This window comes from Oryctolagus cuniculus, chromosome 9 (assembly GCF_964237555.1).
Source record: "Oryctolagus cuniculus chromosome 9, mOryCun1.1, whole genome shotgun sequence".
Taxonomy (NCBI): domain Eukaryota; kingdom Metazoa; phylum Chordata; class Mammalia; order Lagomorpha; family Leporidae; genus Oryctolagus; species Oryctolagus cuniculus.
Window position 1 is genome coordinate 25354548 of NC_091440.1, and position 19484 is coordinate 25374031.

The 19484-nt window shown below is 35.5% G+C and overlaps 1 long non-coding RNA gene across 1 annotated transcript in view; it reads left to right on the forward strand.

The window, feature by feature from the left end:
• LOC103349096 (uncharacterized) overlaps positions 1 to 19484 on the forward strand; it is a 374077-nt gene that overhangs the window by 300932 nt on the left and 53661 nt on the right. The window contains exon 6 of the long non-coding RNA XR_011378685.1: positions 18951 to 19021. This is a non-coding gene — a long non-coding RNA (uncharacterized lncRNA). The remainder of the gene's footprint in view (positions 1 to 18950; positions 19022 to 19484) is intronic.

Below are 19484 nucleotides of genomic sequence, written 5' to 3' on the forward strand. Positions count from 1 at the left end.
CATTTATGTTATTTTTTTTTTCCAGAGTGTCTTGGCTTTCCATGCCTGAAATAGTCTCATGGGCTTTTCAGCCAGATCTCATGGGCCTTTTAGCCAAATCTGAATGCCCCAAGGCATTTGGTGGCCAGAGTGCTGTTTAGGGCGTTTGCTATTCTATGAGTCTGCTGTGTGTCCTGCTTCCGCTGTAAGATCATTCTCTCCCTTTTAATTCTATCCTTCATTATTTGCAGACACTGGTCTTATTTGTAAAATCTCTTTGATACTTAACCTATCTTTTTGATCAATTATGTACTTAAACTGATCACTTTAACAAATGAAACGGCATTGGTACATTCCTCCTTGATAAGACTGAATTGGAATCCCCTGGCACATTTCTAGCTCTACCATTGGAGCTCAGCTGAGCAGAATAAATTTCCTTTCTGATTAGAAGAGAGAAAAAGAGAAGATTTACCACACCAAACCTGGGTGTGTCACCTTAGGCCGCCCTTAACCCTGGAGAACTGAACAGAGCTCCCTGGCCACACCCACTACAAGCCTCTAGATATTCACTGAAAGCAGACATTCCTCTCATATACAGAGTCATAGTACAGAGATAAAAGCTGCCACGGGGGCGGGGGAAGAAGAAAAAATAAACCAACAAGTATCACCACAAATGCCAAACAAGTGTACCAATTCAAGAAACAACAAGGAAGACAACATGCCGCCCCCCAAAAGAACACAGCACTTCAATACTAGATTGCGATGATGATGAGATGGAAGAAATGCAAGACATGGAATTCAAAAAACTAATGATAAGATTACATAGAATTAATGAGAAGCAACTGCATGCAGACTAAAAGTGAAAGAGTAGAAAAATATTCCATGCCAAGAAATGCTATGGCCATCCTAATATCAGATAAAATTGACTTTAACACAGAAACTCCTTAGAAGAAACAAAGAAGGGCACTATGTAATGATTAAGGGATAAATTCAACAGGAAGATGTAACTATTATAAATGAATATGCACCTAATTACAGGGCACCTGGCTATTTAAAATAAATGTTAAGAGATTTAAAGGGAGACTTAGACTCCAATACAGTAGTATTGGGGAACTTCAATACTCCACATTCAGCAATGGACAGAGCAACCTGACAGAAAATCAACAAGGAAACAGCAGATTTAAACAACACTATAGACCAAGTGGACCTAACATATATCTACAGAACTTTTCATACTATATTTGCAGAATACACATTTTTCTTGGCAGTGCATGGAACTTACTCTAGGATTGACCACATACTGGTCCATAAAGCAAATCTCAGCAAAATCAAAAGAATTGAAATCATATCATGCATCTTCTCAGACCACAATGGAATGAAGCTGGAAATCAGCAACTCAGGAAATTCTAGAGCATATGTAAACACATGGAGACTGAACAACATGCTGCTGAATAAACAGTGGGTCATAGAAGAAATCAAAAGAGAAATCAAAAACTTTCTGGAAGTAAACAAAGATAACGACACAACATATCAAAACTTATGGGATACAGCAAAAGCAGTGTTAAGAGGAAAGTTTATAGAAATAGGCTCCTACATCAAAAATTGGAAAGGTACCAAATAAATGAGCTATCAATATGTCTCAAGGATCTAGAAAAACTGCAGCAAACCAAACCCAAAGCTAGTAGGAGAAGAGAAATAATTAAAATTAGAGCAGAAATCAACAGAATTGAATCCAAAAAAGCATTACAAAAGATCAGCAAAACGAAGAGCTGGTTTTTTGAAAAAATAAACAAAATTGACACACCATTGGCCCAACTAACCAAAAAAAGGAGAGAGAAGACACAAATCAAAAAATTAGAGATGAAAAGAGGAATGTTAACAATAGACACCATAGAAATAAAGGGTCATCAGAAATTACTACAAAGAATTACGTGCCAACACACTGGGAAATTTAGCAGAAATGGGTAGATTCTTGGATACATACAACCTACCTAAATTGAACCAGGAAGACATAGAAAACCTAAAGACCCATAACCAAGTCAGAAACTGAATCAGTAATAAAGGCCCTTCCAACAAAGAAAAGCCTAGGACTGGATGGCTTCACAGCCCAGTGGAATCATATTTGACAACAATAATTTAATATTTAAAAATAGCTAGTAGATATGACTTGAATGTTCTCCACACCAGGAAGTGATATATCTGTGTGGCAATATGCTAATTCCATTATATGATCACTAAACACTGTATACATATGTTAAAAAGTCATATTGTACTCTATCAGTTTGTACAATTACCACTTTTCCATTAAAATTAAAGAAAATTAAAGAAAGCAGAAAAATATTCTTGTGAACTAACTGATATGATACAGCCAGAGATTTTCTATCCCTCTGAGGTAAGAGAGTGAAGGCATAATAGTGGGCATACCAACCCAACGAAAAATACAAATTATGGTCGTTACTGACAAAAAAAGGAGAAAAAAAACCTTTACTAGATAAATATCTACCTATAAAAATCAAAGGATGTGTTATTTTGTAAAGCACGAAGCCATATCTATCAGAACAGATGCAATCAGCATCAGCACCTGGTTGGATCTATGATAATCTAACACCATTCTCTAAAATCTACCTCTTACGCGTAGACTGTAAGTGCATTAAAGGAAATGGGGTGGGGTCAGCACTGTGACATAATAGACCAAGCCTCCACCTTCAGCACCTGCATCCCATATGGGCTCTGGTTCATGTTCCAGCTGCTTCTCTTCCAATCCACCTCTCTGCTTATGGCCTGGGAAAGCAGTGGAAGATGGCCCAAGTGCTTGGGCTCCTGCACCCAGAATAAGTTCCTGGCTCCTGGTTTGGGATCAGTAAAGCTCCTTTGTGTCCATTTGGGGTGTGCTAGGGGATGCAAGACCTTTCTCTCTGTCTTTCCCTTTCTCTGTCTGCAACTCTGCATCTCAAATAAATAAAATCTTACAAAAAGGGAAATGGGGTAGGAATTACCAACACTGTGTCTCTGAAGTGTTTGACGGTGTCACAAAACTCTGCAATCTCTTCTGGAATAAGTGGTTGTTTTTGGTGTTTTTGTAGATTAAGTCCGTTCTAAGGTCAGGGAACCTTCCAAGGATTCTGCTATCTGCTGAGTATATCTATTCTTAATATGTACTTCAAACCTACAGAAACATTCACAGAACATCATAGAGAACACAATGCACCCAATTTGAGATATAGCTAAGCTAAACACTCTAATGGACCACAATGACATGTATTCTGGAACTAGGTTCAGTTCTGAGTAGCCCTTGAAAAGTGTGATTTCTTTTCCCTGGGGCCAGGGAAAAGTACTTGTACTATCAAGTACTTGTACTATCAAGTACAAGGCCCTAGGTACCTTCGCAAAAAGCTGGGAGAAAAACTATCAGTGTGCATTTTTGTCAGTGTGCTGAAGTCCCTTCACTAAGAGATTTGGCTAAACACCTCTTTCAAGGGGTTCTGGGTCTGTAACTGGATCTAGTGTGAGAATTTATGAATCATGATTGTCTTGTTCATTTGACCTAAAACTTTCCTGTTTTATTTATGCATTTAGAATAAAATTAGTAGGCTACCTTATACTTTCACTGTATCATAATCAGTCAACACAACTACCCTATTTCCATGCGGGTCAGACCATTCTGATTGCTGCTTTTACTCTCCATATCATTATAGTAATTAAACCCACCTTGCCTCTGAATGTTGAGTGTGAAACTTTGGTCCTGGTTATGACAAGGTCCTATTAATCCTGGTGTGCTTTGGTTTCCTAGCTCAATCAAGGCAATCCCACTGTAAGGTTTGGCCCACAGGGAAGACCAATTAATTGATTTCCCCACTAAAAATTTCCTTCTTACAGATATAGTGAAAGGTGTATCTGAACCCTTCCACAGTGGTTCAGTAAGTGCTAAGACGCAATCCATTCTAACATTCCAATCCCCCTAAGCCTTTGAATGTTTTCCTGTACATTAAACCAAAACAGGTCTGGCAGTTCTTTTTCACTAAAAATGGTAATTTATTTTTGGTGCAATTTTTTTTTTAACTTTTATTTAATGAATATAAATTTCCAAAGTACAGCTTATGGATTATAATGGTCCCCCCTCCATAACTTCCCTCCCATTCGCACCTCTCCCATCTCCCACTCCCTCTCCCATTCCATTCACATCAATTCACATTCAATTCTCTTTATATACAGAAGATCGATTTAGTATATATTAAGTAAAGATTTCATCAGTTTGCACTCACACAGAAACACAAAGTGTAAAATACTGTTTCAGTACTAGTTATAGCATTACTTCACATTGGACAACACATTAAGGACAGATCCCACATGAGGAGAAAGTACACAGTGACTCCTCTTGTTGGCTTAACAATTTGACACTCTTGTTTATGGCGTCAGTAATCTCCCTAGGCTCTAGTCATGAGTTGCCAAGGCTATGGAAGCCTTTTGAGTTCACTGACTCTGATCATATTTAGACAAGGCCATGGTCAAAGTGGAAGTTCTCTCCTCCCTTCAGAGAAAGGTACCTCCTTCTTTGATGGCTGGTTCTTTCCACTAGGATCTCACTTGCAGAGATCTTTCATTTAGTTTTTTTTTTTCTTTTCTTCCAGGATGTCTTGGCTTCCCATGCCTAAAATACTCTCATGGGCTTTTCAGCCAGATCTGAATGCCTTAATTAAATAAGCAAACTATTAGAGCTATGTCTAACTCCATACGAAAAATCATTAAATATAGTATCACTGCTCAGTGAGTTCATGTCACAAAATTCAACCTAATCCAACTTAACATTCTTTCCACCAACTTCCCCCAAAATTAATACCTGTAATACATACAGAGGAAATTCAAGTAATTCTTTGGGACTCTAGTACACATTGTCCTGGATCACACTTGCCTTGCCACTTCACCTTAGGACCTTAGGACCTATTGTGATTCGGATCTGTTTATAGATCTTGAAGCAAAGAGAGGTTTAGGGTTGATTATGGAAGACAAGCAGAATTATCTTGCACAGCAATTTCTTCAGAGGGGATATTATTGTTTCTCAGGCGGGACTTGATCTCAAGAACTTCAATATTGTAAGTAGACCTTTCAATTAACCCATTGTACCACTATCTGTACCCCTGTAAGCTAGAATTTTTAACTCACCAGCATAGAAGTGTTTTGAAAATTGACATTTTCAAGTCACCATTTCTCATAGCCCTCACACTGACTGTTGATGAGCAGCTTAATATGTTATCCCTCTTAGTATTTTTTTTTGTTTGTTCTACTTAATACTTTTAGTTGAATGCTGTAATCAATACACAATTCTTCTTAAGTGCTGAAACTTAACTGAAAAGTGATCGCTGTTAAATATAAGAGTGGGAATAAGAGAGGGAAGAGATGTGCAATTCGGGACATGCTCAAGCTGACTTACCTCAAACAGTAGAGTTAAAAACATACCAGGGGATTCCAATTCAATCCCATCGAGGTGGCATGTACCAATGCCATCTCACTAGTCCCAGAGATCAATTTCTGTTCACAATTGATCATAATGATAGGACTAAGAACCAAAGGGATCACATAAACAAGAATAGTGTCTGCAAATACTAGATGATAGAATCAAAAAGGGAGAGAATGATCCAACATGGGAAGTGAGATACACAGCAGACCCATAGAATGGCAATGTCCTAACAGCACTCTGGCCTCATAATCAGCCCTTAAGGCATGCAGATCCGGCTGAAAAGCCCATGAGAGTATTCTAGGCATGGAAAGCCAAGACACTCTGGGGGAAAAAAAAAACCTAAATGAAAGATCTCCACAAGTGAGATCCCAGTGGAAAGAATGGGTCATCAAAGAAGGAGGTACCTTTCTCTGAAGGGAGGAGAGAACTTCCACTTTGACCATGGCCTTGTCTAAATATGATCAGAGTCAGTGAACTCAGGGGGCTTCCATAGCCTTGGCAGCTCATGACAAGAGCCTAGGGTGATTACTGAGGCCATAAACAAGAGTGTCAATTTGTTAAGTCAACAACAGGAGTCACTGTGCACTTACTCCTCATGTAGGATCTCTGTCCTTAGTGTGCTGTACATTGAGATTTAATGCTATAACTAGTACTCAAACAGTATTTTTCACTTTATGTTTCTGTGTGGGAGCAAACTGTTGAAATCTTTACTTAATGTATGCTAAACTGATCTTCTGTATATAAAGAGAATTGAAAATGAATCTTGATGTGAATGGAATGGGAGAGGGAGTGGGAAAGGGGAGGGTTGCAGGTGGGAGGGATGTTATGAGGGGGAAGCCATTGTAATCCATATTCTCTACTTTGTAAATTTATATTCATTAAATAAAAGTTAAAAAAAAGAAAATTGACATTTTTTTCTTGTGGAATTCAGTTCAATTACAAATGTATTTTTAGACATTTGCACAAATAATTCATTATAATACATAAATTTTCTATATAAGGAGATACCAGTAAGGTTTGTTATAGTTTATATATAACCATATGTATATATAGTTATGGATGGATAGTGAACATTTATGATGGTTGGTGAACTTATGAATTCCACCATTAAAATACCCTGTTTTTAATTCCAATATCTACTCCTAGTCTGATCTTGAAATCAGCAAAAGCAATAGGACACTTCAATCAATTTACCCGTTCAAAAGAGCATCCATTACCCTATTCCCCTTGCCTACAGACTTTATTACTCCTGCAGTAGAAAAGCTCTTTGAGAAAATTCAATAGATTAAAAAAATTCAAAGATAGCAGAGTAGTTTTGGAAAGAGGATAGGTATGAAAATATTTTACTTTTGATTGAACTCTGAGAATATGAGAGACAAATAGGACATCTTTTGTTTTCTGAATTCTCCTTCAGTTTCATTAGGTAATAAATTGTTTACTAGATCAAGATTGTCCTGTCTTACATATGTCACAAAGTATAAATGCGTACTCTGTAGTATCTATGGGAATGAAATGATGCTGAAAACGATTCTATGTGTTCACCAGAAATAAATGATAAGTGTTTGAGGAGATAAATACTTTATCTTGATTTGAACTTTATACAATGCATATATGTACCAAACATCACATGGTACCTAATAAATATGTATAATTTACAATCTTTGACAGATTTTCGGTGGTCATATGTAATAGTCAATGCTCTCCATTGAATTGGTCCTCCTTCCACCCACAGAGAATTTAAGGAATTGGTTCTTGCCATTGGTCAAGTGAGCTGGCAAGTCCAAAATGTGTTAAAAAAAAAAAAAAACAGACAGAATGGAAATATTCAGGAAATATTTGGTGTTGCAGCTTTGAGTCTGAAATTTGCCAGCCAGAAACTCAGGCTTGAGCTCTGCATTTCAGTCAGCAGCCAGGCTTCAATTCTTTGTGCTTAAGACCTTCAACTGATTAAATAAGGCCCATTCACATTGTCTAATACAGTCATCTTTACAGGATTCTATAGATTTCAATGTTCTACCCACGTTGAACATATCTTTATAGCAGCACCCTGTGTTTTACCAGACACATACAAATACATTAAAAACCCAAAGAAACAAAAAAACACACAAAATTGGGTACCACCACCTAGCCAAGTTGAAGTGTAAAATTAACCATAATAGCATTTGAACCTAAGAGGTTTCATAAGTTAACTAAGAGATTAGTACAGGAGATGTAAATTCATGCACATCCACACAAATTATAGTGTAAGGTAGGGTGGGATTTGCTTAGGTGCCTGAAAATGAAGATACAGAAAATGAGGGCTCTAAACAGAAAGTCGAGACTATATTATACGATTTAAAGTGCTATTGTAAGATACAGATATAAAAGTGGGAGTAACTACTATACTAATAGGTTATAGTAGGATACCTAGAACCTGCCTTTAGCCATGGATACAATTACATATTAATTTTTCCTGTAACCACTTAGAAGGCACTGACTTTTGAAATTCTTACACAGAACATCATTACTTTGTTTCTACAACAAAATTACTATTCTAGGATTTCTTTTGTTGTTGTTATTGTTGTTCATTATGCTTGAGCAGCTTTAGTTTCTTGTCCATTCAGCAGTTCAAAATTCTTCAATTTTCCTTTAATTGCTTTTAATTTTTATAAATATTATCATTTATGCTTTGCTATTTGGGTTGTTGTTTTCATTATGTATAGACCTTTTTAGATGTTCTAGTCACTTTCTATTTTTTGTTATTGTAATTAAAACTAAATATCCTTTTCATGTAGGCTTCATATAATTTACAATAAAAGGACAGGTTTTTGGAAGTCTAGTCACTTCCTGCTGTTAGATAAAATTACTCTGAAACAATAAAGCCACACACATACAAAAGCCCTTCAATCATTCAAGCACAATAAATGTGTTGAGACAGTCTGCATTTGTTTATTTGTTCTGGAAGTCAGCCAAATTAACGTGTAATTTGAAATAACCACAGATGCCAATACAAAGTGATTTGAAGTGACAACATATCAGTTTAAAGTGCATCCATAGCACTCGGTGGTACATTTTGCATACATCAGGTTCAACCTGACGTTCCACTATGGAGTCACTGATTTTCAGCACGAACAGAAACATTTATAAACCAAATTATTCCAGCAACTAACATACTAACAAGTTGGCAGAAGTGTTCAGAAGGCCTTTATTTCATGACTTTTATTTATTTATTTTTTTTGTCATCAAACACCTGATAATGATACTAGCTAGATCTCCCATGTATTTTCTTTCTTTCTTTTTTTTTTTTTGCTATTTGTTTTTTATTTTTTTATTTGAGAAGTAGAGTTACAGACAGTGAGAGGCAGACAGAGAGAGAGATCTTCCATCTGCTGGTTCATTTCCCAAACGGTTGCAGGGGCTGCAGCTGGGCCTATGTGAAGCCAGGAGCCAGGATCTTCTGTGTTTCCCATGTGGGTGCAGGGGTCCAAGCAGTTGGGGCATCTTCAAGTGTTTCCCAAGTCATAAGCAGAGAGCTGGTTCTGAAGAGGAGCATCCGGGACACAAACTTGGTGCCCAAATGGCATGTCGGCCCTGCAGATGGAGGCTTAGCCTACTGAACCACAGCACTGGCCCTCATTCCATGTATTTTCATCTCTAAGAAATAGTTCATGTTGTATTTATACTATTTCTTCAAATATTTTACTTAGTAAATGACAGCTTTCTCAAATATCATGGAAGTTTTAAACAATTTTATTCTAGTTTCTGTTAATATTTTCTCATGTATATGAACTTGAAATTTTCAGAGGTAGATACAATATGTTGCTTAAAAAAAAAGTCCCAAATAGGTATACTACAAATTTTCTTAATCAGTTTTTTAAAACATTATTTCAATATGAGAGCAATTTTATTCAAATGCAATCTGGCTGTCTTATACACTATAACTTTCTGACTCACAATTAAAGAGCATTCAACTAAAATGTAATTTTTTTTTACTGAAACTATAAGAAACATCAAAAATAGCTTTAAAATGTGTTTTTACATGGAATAGAAAACTAGCTTATCTCCTGTTATCAATTTGTCTTCATAAGCCATAAGTCCTCACTTTTTATTTCTTCATATCTATTAGTTCCTAGTTACACCTATATTATATAAAAATTAAAGTGACAATTTGGATTTTAATAAATAATATTTATTTATAAATATATTATTTTGTTATATAATTTGTATCTACCTAAATAACCACTGAATATATTCTAAAACAGATGAAAAGAAGCATGACTCCTGCAACTTTTAATAACATCATTATTCACATCCTTAACCACAATTACTCACACAAAACTAAATGGTATGTGTCATTTATATGTTTCAAGGTTTCTTTTTGCTTCAAAAGATAATTTAAATGAAAATTGTGTTTATTAGAGAAAGAAGATGATATCTATCCAAATACAATGTATCCAAATACAATGAAAGCAGATATATAAATGCTTTCTGAGACAGACACAAAAGGAAGACCTTTCTCTCTGTCTCTCTCTCTCACTGTCCACTCTGCCTGTCAGAAAAAAAAAAAAAAGAAAAAGAAAAAAGAAATGCAATGCAGTGCACTTTTTTTTAGCAATGCAATACACATTGTGCCCTGTGATAAAATTTATGATGAACATTTTACAAATGTAAAATTTCTATATATTTTTGACCATAAATAAGCTAACTAGATAGCCATAATTACAACTGATTTAAATATGCATTAAGAATTCGTTTTCTAGGGGTCGGCACCTTGGCGCAGTTGGTTAATCCTCCACTTGTGGCGTTAGCACCCCATATGGGCGCCGGTTCGAATCCTAGTTGCTCCTCTTCTAGTCCAGCTCTCTGCTGTGACTTGGGAAAGCAGTAGAGGATGGCCCAAGTCCTTGGTCACCCACATGGGAGACCAGGAAGAAGCACCTGGCTCTTGCCATTGCGGCCATTTGGGGAGTGAACCAACAGAAGGAAAACCTTTCTCTCTGTGTATCTCTCCTGTCTGTAACTCTATCAAATAAATAAATAGAATCTTACAGAAATTAAGAATTTGTTTTCTAGTCTTAATTTTCTCTTAATAAAATATAGCGGAATTTTTGACATATGAGATATTATACAATTATACTTTTAGTAAATAACCTTTATACAAGCTACCAATTTTAATAACCAAACTATTAAAAATATTTAAAGAAATATTCATATAATTTTATATTTCTAAAAAGTTATATGCTTGTAAATAATGGAATGCCTTTGTGTAAACATACATTCTATCTCTTTTGTCATAGTTTTAATATGAAAATTCTTTTTATTTCTTTATTTGAGAGACAGAGAGAAGGAGAGTTAAATGGTGTGGCACAGAGGACAAGTTCTCATCTGCTGAATCACTGTGTTAAGCTTTGTAATATACTGCTAACGTCTTCCAAAGTGACTGTACTATTTTGCACTCCCTCTAGCAGTGACTGGGAGTTCCTGCTGCATCCTTATCAGCACATAGTGTTGTTCACATTTTGGATATTAGCATTTCTAGTAGGGGTTTAGATATACCTCATTGTTCAATTTGCAATTCTCTATAATGTTGAGCATCTTACTTATTTGTTATCTATACATCTTCTTTGATGAAGTATCTGTTCAGAACTTTTGCCCAATTTTTAACTTGATTGTTTTCTTATTGTTGAATTTTAGTGTTCTTTGTATATTCCATATACACGATTTGTATCAGACAAATGTTTTGTAAATATTTACTCCTAGTCTGTGGCTTATCTTTTTCATTCTCTTACCATGGTCTCAGAGAATGTAAATTTATACTTTTAATGAAGTTCACTTATTTTCTTTATGGATCTTGATCATTAAACTCAATGTATCTTAGTTGACTCCTATGTTATCTCCTTCAAATTTTAGTGTCTTATTTTTCATTTAAGGTCTGTGATCCATTAGAGTTAATTTTTTGAAAGATGTAAGTTCGATTTGTATTGTATGTTTGGGTAGTAGAGGTCCTGTTGGACCAGCACTACTTGTGTTTGTAGAAAATACTACACTTTATCCCTTGATTTTCCTTTGTTCTTTTGTGAAAAATAAGTTGAATATATCTATAAGTGCATTTTCTGGGCTATCTATGCTTTTTCATTGACCGTTTATGTTTTCTCTAACCAATAGCACACCGTGTTGTAATGCTTCCTCATTAATCTTGCAGTAATTAGTGTCACTTCTCTGATTTTGTTCTTTGTCTTCATTATTGTATTTGTTATTTTGGGCCTTTTGCTTTCCATATGTGTTGAAATGCTTCAACATTTGCCCAACCACATTATGGGTTTTTCTGTGAGGGTGTTTCTGGATAAGATTGTTTAGAATGGAAGGGTGAATAATACAGGTCACCCTAAGAAATTTAGGTGGGTTTCACACAATCAACTAGAGAAAAAATAGCACAAAATGCTAAGTAAGATGAAATTGCTGAACTTGGATGTTGATTTTATCTCCCAGTCTTTGTACTTGGACAACATTGGCTCTTCTTGAGTTTTGAGCCTGCAAGATTGTAGAATTCCTACTGGAACTGTGTGTGGGCTGCCTTGGGTCTCCAGCTTGCTTACTACAAGTTGAGGAACTTATTAGCTTCTATAATCACACATGTTGTGTTTCTCTCTCCCTCTCTCTCTCTCCCCCCCCCACCGTGTATGTGTGTGTGTGTGTGTGTGTGTTTCTGTGGTATACATGCAATTGCTTCTGTTTATCTAGATGAACTTTATAATTTTGCTTTTAAAAATTTTGAAATTTTAATTTTTAATTAGTTTTTAACAGATTCAATGTGCTTTGCAGGCACAATTCCAAGAACATAATGATATTCCATTCCTCCTTCTCTTCCTCCCTCCCTCTCTACTGCCCCCTCTCTCCCTCCCATATCCTTTCTCCCTTTCTGTCTTTTTTCTTTAGTGTTTGACGTAACATATTTTAAAATTACATTACAGTAAAAAAAAGGCTTAATATTTCACTAAATAAGAGGTTTAACTAGTAAAAAGCTTTTTCTGAAACAAGCAAACAAACAAAAGGTTTTTTCTGAATTGATTCTAGAGTTTCTGGAATTTGCTCTCTGACTTGATGAGATTGAAATGCAATAACTGTTCCTTGTATTGAAGAGAACACTAATTACTCTCCTAAATAACTACAGAGTGGAAGTTCTTTCACAAAATTCTCTCTTAATACACAACATATTTATTAGTTTGATAATATGGTGGGGGAGGAGAGAGAATATCCTATAATCCTATGATATGGCCTCAGATATACAGTGGGTCTGTATTCTCACAAAATGTTCTTTATAATAATTCTCAGTTTCTTTCTTTTGTGCTCAAATGTCTCATAACATTCCTATACATGACATATATTTAGTGTTTTCCATGGCCAAACTCTTGTCTTGATGCTTGGGATAGATAAAACAGCCATGAGCTTATGGAAACTATCATTCATTGGGGCAGATAATAAACACTAACCACAAAAAATTTGTAAATTATATATACTATGTTAGAGGAGGAAATTTCTTTATGGTACTTATACTACAAATGATAAATCAGGGTAAAGTATTAGGAGTCACAGGAACTGAAAAATTAAAGTCAAGAGTGGGAAAATTAGAGTCAGAAGTGGGATAATTCTAATTGATATTTGAATAATATTGTAAAATAACCAAGGTAGTTAGGTAAGTTGCTAGCTGGTGGCATACACATTCTTGAAGAAGAATTCATAGAACAAATCTTTTATTTGTGTAGTACACTAGTTGTTTTTCAGAAACAACAATGTGGTCAGTTATATAGATACGGAGGAATAAGGAACAGAATCATAGGAGATGAGTTCAAAGAGATAACAAGAAACCCAGTTATAAAAGGATTTAAAATCCCTGTAAAATAAGGATTTTGCCTTAGAGTGAAAATGAGAACAAGTGCAGAATTATAAATAAAATAATTACTTAACTGAGGAATATTAAAAGAGTACATTATGATATTCAGTATGGCGGAGGCTAAAAAATAATTCACTTGTGAGGAAAAACACTTCAGAATGATATTGCTTGTGGCAATAAGTGTTAATCAGGGAAGTAGAGCAATTATGAGCCATAGCAAAGAGATGTATTTTAGGTATTAATCTCTGTACAATTGTTATGAGAAATCGGGAAATAAAATTCTAGAGGAAGTTTGTGGAAGTAGGAGGAGTATCTGACAAATTAAATTACAATGCAAAATATACCCAAATTTCTACTAGGGTCCTGAAGGGGTAAATGGTTTAGCAGTCCATGGTAGATATTTGGGGATCCAAACCGAAGTGTCTGGTGATGGCCTGGGATGCAAGTGCCAAAGCCCAGAAGGATTGGATAAAGAAATTGCTAGGAAGAGCAAGGTAAAACTCAATATGCCAACAGTCATGCCTTTTTCTGCCATCATAGCTACTTATATTTGCTCATAAGACAATGGCCACTGCTTTGCTTCTTCTTCCAAAACTCACACAAGAATGTCTTTCATGCTGTTCTCTACTTGTATCTCAGATGAAGGGAATTCTATAAAATATATTTTGAGTACACTCTAATTGATAATAGAATGATTAAGAACTATTTTAAATATGGGGTAAAAGAATTTTTTGACAGTTTAAAGTGGTGTGAGAGTGGAAAATCAGAGAAAAGGGTAATTTCAAGAACTTTGAAGATCTGAAAAGTAATACTGTCATCAAACAGTTGGCTAACTGTGTGAAAGAGTTTGTGGGAGAAAGGGGGTTGTTTTCAGACATACTATGTTGGGAAACCTGATAGGCATCAAAACATGGAAGTCATATAAGTATTTGTATAAATGAATCTAGACTTTACATAAAAATTCTGAGATTTTCAGTTTAAAATTGGTATTCATCAGCAACCTGGCAATAGGTAAAACCAGGGGAATAGATGAGATGACCAATGTCATGTGAGTTATGAGTCAATATTATGGCTCAGTCCAACAATACAAGATTTGAAAGGGAGCCAGCGCTGTGATGTAACGGATAAAGCTGCCTCCTGCAGGGCCAGCCTCCCTGTGGGCACCAATTCGAGTCCAGGCTGCTCCACATCTGATCCAATGCCTTGCTAAAGCACCTGAGAAGGCAGTGGAAGATGGCCCAAGTCCTTGGGCTCTTGCTCCCTTGCAGAGACCCAGGAGAAGCTCCTGGCTTCTTGCTTTGGATCTGCCCAGCCCCAGCTGCTGCCATTTTGGGGTTGCACTAGCAAATGGGAGTTCTTTCTCTCTCATTCTCTCTATCTTTCCTTCTCTCTTTCTTTCAAATAAGTGAATAAATCTTTGAAAACAGATTAAGTAAACTGAAAATAGATCTTTGTAAAAATTAAGAGTAGGAATGGGAGAGGGAAGAGGAAGAAGAATTGGAGCATGGGTGGGAGGGAGGGTAAGGTGGGGGGTATCATTATGTTCCTAAATTTGTATATATGAAATTCATGAAACTTGTATAAATTAAATAAAATTTTTTAAAAAAATGAATGTGTATGAATGAGAGTAATCAAATCATGAAGAGAACCACCCAGAGAATGTATTTTCCTGATAAGAAAGTGAAGGAGAGTTGATGAAGAAAACAGTACACTGGCCTTATAAAAAGGTGCTATAAAAGAATTCTGAGAAAAGGTAGAATTGGAAGATTTGTATATAAAATTTATATTATATAATGTTTAGTACTTTTGTTTGATAATATTATGGTTCATAATGCAAGAGAGTGCTGCTAGTTATAGCAGATGCATACTAGAATTATTAGCGTGAAATTAGTGATTCTGACATCTTTCAAATGGTTGGGCCCAATAAATCAAAATGTTACACATGGTGAATCTAGGTGAAAAAGAAAGATATAGTTAGAAAATATAGTAGTTACTTAATATTTGCTAGGAAAAGGAAAATGGAGTATTGATCATTGGATTAAAAACATGGGGAACACACATGACCTCTACCAAACATGATTCCATGGAGTGATTCCATGATACCGTATATGAAATGTGTTGAAATAAGAATGGGAGAAAGTAATCAGATGTTGCAAGTATAGAATCACTTTTAGGAGGAGTTAAGCAGAAGCAAAATAATTGGATAATACTTCACATCTGAGTACAGTCAAGAAACGAGGTGACATGTTATGATGTGAGAAATAAAAGTTTATTTTAATATTGAAATAGTAATGATTTGTTGAGAATGGAAACTGATTCTAAAGATGAGATCAGGAAAAACTGCTGGACTTACTAAATTGAGTTAGTGAGGGAGGTGGAACTTACTAAAAAAACAATGGCGAGTATAAAACGGGTTCTTTACTCTTTTACAAACATTAAATGATGAAAGATAGCCTATTGTGGTGCAGACCCTTCTATTAGGTCATGGTCTTCTTTAAAGTTCTATTTTAATTGCTTCACTTTAAACTGAAGATACGTGTGAGTGTGTGTGTGTGTGTGTAGGCAGGAAGGCAGGAGGATTAAAGACACTGGTGAAAGATCATATTTCTAAAAGAGAATAGACTAAGGGCATGTAATCAAATCACCTAGTGATAATTTGAAATTGTTGATCTTATTATATTTCTTCTTTAAACAGACATTATCAACTGTACATAATGCAAACTTAGAATACTCAAATGATTGGGTTTTAAAAAAATTGCATTTTGTTAAGGTAGCACAAGAATATGTGGAAGGTATTACCACAGTTAAGGAAAATTTAAGCACAGGAAGAAGTTTAAAGATGAGAAAAATAATGCTTTAAAGAAGTTTGACTGTAAATCAATAAAAAATGCTATACCTGGATAGATATTAAGTACAGAAAAACAGTGGGTTAAAACATTAGACATAATACAAAATGTACCTCACATTTTCATAGCTCAACAGTTTGGGCAGAGGTCAAGTCAGTAGTTCCTCTGCTTCACATGGTGTCATCTGGGATCACTGAATAACATGCAGCTGACCCCTGAACTCATGATTGCAAGGTGGTGTGAAGTAGTCAACAGGAGATTTACTGAGGAAAACTGGACTCAGCTTCAGCTGAGATGCTATTACTACACAGTAGTCTCAAAGCCTCTCTACTAGGTCTATTCAGCCAATATTTGTTCTTCTTAAATGGTACTGGGGACTCCAAGAGGGAATGTGCTAATAATGCCTGGGTGATCAAACTTCAAAGCCTTTCGTTATTCAATCTGGGTAGTTTCCATATGTTACTTTTAACATATGTCAAGCATTCAATAAGACCAGACCAATTCTCTGCAAGGATGAAGTCCATCACTCAATAGGAGAAGCTGGAAAATATAATTTACTAAAATTAGCTCTTTGGCCTGAAAATATTTTATTTTTCCCACATGTAAATCACACTCACACCTCTCAGCATCCTCAAAGGTCTTATCCAGTTTTTGTATCAGGCACTGGTATAGTCCCTGCTCACACATATTAACTCCAGTTGGGGTTGAGTTTCATCAGATGTGATTTATATATCATTAGTTCCTTTACTGATGTCATGTCTTGCTTCCTGGAGATAATTCTTTCTTCCAATGGCTCTCAGGCACTTCAAAGTCCAAAATACCAGGGTCCTTCAAAAATTCATAAAAAATGAAAATTATGAAAAATACGCAACCATTTGTTTTTTAAAATTGCACCAAATTATATTTATCTTTTGATTCCATTTTCCACAAAATTTTGAAATATCTTCATGGAAATTTCATATATACTGCACCATGTCCATTAGCAAATAGAATTACCATGCAATTAATTGTTCCCAAGGGGTGTAGAATTTCTCTTCTAGTTGCTCTCCCTCCTTTTAAAGGCTGCCAATGTCCCCCCTTTTACTTTTTTTGTGAGTTCTTGGTCTATAAACATATTTATGTTCACAGGGACACTTTGCTAGTTCAGTAAAAAGTTTTTATTTGCTTTGCTTATATATCCTTCTAATTATTTTTTAGCTAGATCTTAATTCCATCTAATCAATTTTCCAAACTTCACATAAAAAGAATTATTTGAAATGCAAATCAGATCAAGTTTTACCTACTTAAAAAAAAAAAAGCCTTTCAGGGCTCCCCTCTTGCTTTTTAAAATGAAATCCCACATCCTTATCAGGGCTTACCTGACCCTGGATAATGTGGCACCCGTTTACTTTTCGAAACTCATTTCCTGTCTTTTATAAATCAACCCTACAAGTAATCTATTATTCATGAAAATTGAATCTCTTTTACTGCTTGAATGTCTCCCTATCTCCTTCTACTCAGTGTTTTGCACAAAATGTTCCTTTTTTTTACTGCTATTTCCACTTCCATCTGCTATTTATTCCCCTTGCTAATTTTTGCTCATTGTGGAGGGATCATTTCCTGTTGCTAGACTTCTATGATGCCCTTGGTGAAGATTATGTACTCTCGCATGTGATTGTATACCATGCCATACTTGATTATCCAAACATTTTATCACACAGCATTTTAATGAATTTTCTACTATACCATATGTTCTATAAGGGAAAACATGGCTTCTGTTCTTCTCCTCAGAACTTATCCAACTGTTAATGCTGTCTTTTACTTAGTAGTCTCTCATAACATATTTAATGAATAAGTAAGCCAATGCATACATGAATTTTGGACTTTTTGTCCAGTTGATTCCGGTTTACACCCCACCTCATTCATTTATTATTATACATGTAAACAATTGATTCAACTCTGAAGGTTTCAAATTTCACATCTTTAGCACAGAGATGATGTAATTTTGTTGAGCTGTATTTGTTAGGGCACAGCACATTTTTTCACTTGTAATGCTTTCTTGCAAGGGAGAGTGTCTACTCCTCTCCTCAGGAGGAGAAAGAGTAAATATCCTATAGACCATCTTACTTTCTTAATTTTTTTCCTTTTATTCTTTTGGATCTTCCTCATTTAACATTCATTCTTGCCTACTCATATAATCAATAGGCTGTTCTGTATAGCCTCTATGTAGTTGTCTGGCAGTATTCATTCTAAGAGGACTAAATCTTAGATCTATGCTAAACCTTTGATCTTTCATCAGCATTCAAGCTGTTTGATTTCTGTACCAGATTGTCGATATTTTATAATGCAAGAGGAAAAGAAAGATGTCGTTTTTCTTCTGCAATTTCCATAAAAATATATGTACTAAGAAGATGCTAATCATGAGAAATACATAATAGCTATAGTGATACTCAATGAAGTAGATGAAAATACCATGAAGAAAGTAGAGATACATTTCACAATGAAAAAGTGCCAATTTCTGTGTTTTGATAAATTGTCATATAATCATCAAAATATTTAAACTTGTGAAATATATGTGTAATATTCACAAGATATAGGTGATTCATTTGTAAAGATGTATTTATTATAAAGAAAGAGTGACATAGACAGAGTGCAAGGGAAAGAGAGAGGGGATGCGAGACAGAAGATCTTCCATCAGTTGACTCACATCTGATATGCCCCCAACAGACAGGGCTGGGGCAGCCTAAGTCAGGAGGCAGGAACAACATCTGGGTCTCCCGTGTTGGTGGCAATGACTCAAGCATTAATAACTCTCTCCCAGGCACGTGCACAGAAAGATGGATCAGAAGTGGAACTGCTGGAACTCGAATGGCACTCCAACATGGCATGCAGGTATTCCAAGTGGAAACTCAATCTGATACAGGTGATCCTTGTACTCAAATGAAAATACTGGATTTTACTTAAATAATATGGAAGCAAGAGATCTGAAAAATGACTGTGGAACAGAAGAGAACCCTTATCCTTTGTTCTTTACATGTCCTTCAGTTAACTGGTATCAGAAAACAAGAAATGGAGGGGGAATCTAGAGTAATTCTAATCTCGGAGTCATCTGGAATGCACCCTAATTTTCCAGAGCAGAACAACTAACATGATACTTGGGGTTGGAGAGTAGGCCATGTCTCAAGTTCAACATCTGGGGATTTTATAGCTTGTGACTATAAAAACAGGAGTCATCTAAAGATGTAATGGCTATCACAGAAAAATGAACTGATAAATAAGATACATTTAGAATGTAGTTTCTCCAGGTTGATTTCTAAGAACCAAATATGGTCTCCTATCAGAATTTTGTACAGAG